At 43.4% G+C, this 2,143-nt stretch overlaps 1 long non-coding RNA gene across 2 annotated transcripts in view; it reads left to right on the top strand.

The window, feature by feature from the left end:
• LOC116703003 (uncharacterized) overlaps positions 1-2,143 on the top strand; it is a 14,464-nt gene that overhangs the window by 4,993 nt on the left and 7,328 nt on the right. The window contains exon 4 of one of the 2 annotated variants that reach the window (XR_004335303.1): positions 1,543-1,553. The exons of the other annotated variant lie outside the window; for it this stretch is intronic. This is a non-coding gene — a long non-coding RNA (uncharacterized LOC116703003). Of the gene's footprint in view, positions 1-1,542; positions 1,554-2,143 lie in introns of those variants that run through there. 2 annotated transcript variants of the gene reach the window in all.

Here is a 2,143-nt window from a genome sequence, read left to right as displayed (position 1 = left end):
GTTGTTTTTTTTGTTTTTTTAAACTATGGAGTCTATCGGAATCACTTAAAATTGTTGGCTGTGATACCACAACTGTCGAGGAGGAAAGCATGCAGCGGAGTCCCGATCCAGTTTTTTCCCAACCAAATGCTCTCTCTCCTCCAGTGTTAAACTCTTTAGACATTCATAGTTGGTCAAAAGTAGGGAATCTTTTGCCGATCACAGAATGTAACTATGGAGTCTATCGGACTAAAACTTTCGCGCTAGGCTCACCAACTGCAGTAGGACAAATGAAAAAAAAAAAAAAATCTGGCTCCCTCTATTACGAAATCACCATAGCAACAGGTTCTGCTAATGAGAGGACAGGAGGGAGGGGCTGAGGACGATGCTCTGAAACAAACAAATTGTTCTCTCTCCTCCAGTTCATCTCTGTTAGAATCATAGTTGGTCAACCATGGAGGGAATCTTGTCTGGCGCAGACATGAACATGGAAGTCTATCGGACCAAAACTTTTGTGCGCAGGCTCACCAACTGCGATCCTAAATATGAAAGAAAGACTCTGGCCCTCCTTTGAGGATATAACCATAGTAAACATGTTCTGTTACTGAGAGAAACGAAGGGGGAGGGGGCTGCCCAGCCGATTGTTTTTTCCGAACCAATGTCTCTATCTCCTCCAGTTTTCAGTCTTTAGACATTCATTTTTGGACCATTAAAATGTAGGAAATCTTTGTCGGTCGCAGAAATGTACTATGGAAGTCTATCAGGCTTAACGTTTTGCCTAGAATCATAGCAAGAAGTTCGGACACATACACACAAAACCACCCACACACATACACATACACACCACTAATCAGACACGTTCCCGGGCGGCCATGTTGACCCAAAGACTACTAAACTGATGGTCAAGTGTGGGTGCGGTGGTGGATGGGCCCCATAGCAGGGCACACTGATAAAAGGATGTCTGCGGAATTTTCTCGCGCTTGTTTCTAATGTCTATACTGATATCTCTGTTCAGGCTGAGTGGTGTAACCTGTCTATGAGGAAGCGTGTGAATGAGCTCTTACTCAGGTTCTCCAGTTCCAGTACTCCTCTCTGAGGAGAGCGGGACATGGGTAGTCAACAACCATGCAGGATTAGGAGTGTAAGCAGTGTTGGATGGGATGAGATGTCTCACACTGCAGACTGGAACTCTCAGTGTTATGTACTTCATTAAATAATTCTTTTCTAAGTTCATAGTAGAAAACTGACTGTTTGAAATAATTTTAGGTTGAGTGGGCTGTGACTGTCAATTGGAAGGGAAGTGACTTCCCTTCTAAGTCCCTTTTTTCCCAGTCTCTGTCTGAGAGAGCTGGACCTGAGTAACAACACAACTGAGGGTTTGACCTGGAAGAAAAAAATACTCTGCTTCAAGGAGGCTCTTCATGAGGTGCGCCAGTGATCACAAGCCTCCAACAAAGCTCTGTACGGCACACACTATCTGTCCAACTATCCAGATTAATGGGATTTTTATTGAAAGTTAGAAAAATTACTTTGTTGTAATTGTATTGCTGAGTTCCTCTTCAGACTGAGTGGCTTGGTAAACCGGTACAGAGAGAGGCTGTGAAGTCTCTGATCCCTCAGTTCTCAGCTCCCAGTCCTCTAGTTGAGAGGACCGGACCTGAGTAGACAAACAACTGCGGGATTCGGAGGGGAAGCAGCTGTCGGCTGGACTGAAGAGTCCTCACTGCAGACTGGAAACTCTCAGGTTAGTGTTTAGTTATATGAAACCCATGACCCTTTAAGCTGTTACTTTCCTTATGTATGTGTTATTAACTGGACTGACTAGGGTTACTGACTACAACCTTTCAGACAGAAGATGTGAAGTTCTGTCCTCAGTTTTCAGCTCCCAATCCTCCAGTGACTCAGAAGCGTGTCAACAGTGTATTGTCTTGGTTCACGATATTTTGCTAGACATCTTTGATTCAATAACGACAGAATCAGCAGTGCTCAATATTATTCACTTATTTTCATATTAGACACACTAACTGAATGACTGCATGAAAAAACCTTTCATATTAAGACACATAACCCCACCCCCAGTTTAAAAGGTGAACAACATAATCAACATGACCACTTAAGTTGTACATATGGCTAATTCTGTTTAATTAGTGGTGCTGGACGCACA

This window comes from Etheostoma spectabile, chromosome 15 (genome assembly GCF_008692095.1).
Source record: "Etheostoma spectabile isolate EspeVRDwgs_2016 chromosome 15, UIUC_Espe_1.0, whole genome shotgun sequence".
Taxonomy (NCBI): domain Eukaryota; kingdom Metazoa; phylum Chordata; class Actinopteri; order Perciformes; family Percidae; genus Etheostoma; species Etheostoma spectabile.
The sequence above is the reverse complement of the archived record's forward strand: the minus strand, read 5'-3'. Positions and strand labels throughout refer to the sequence as shown.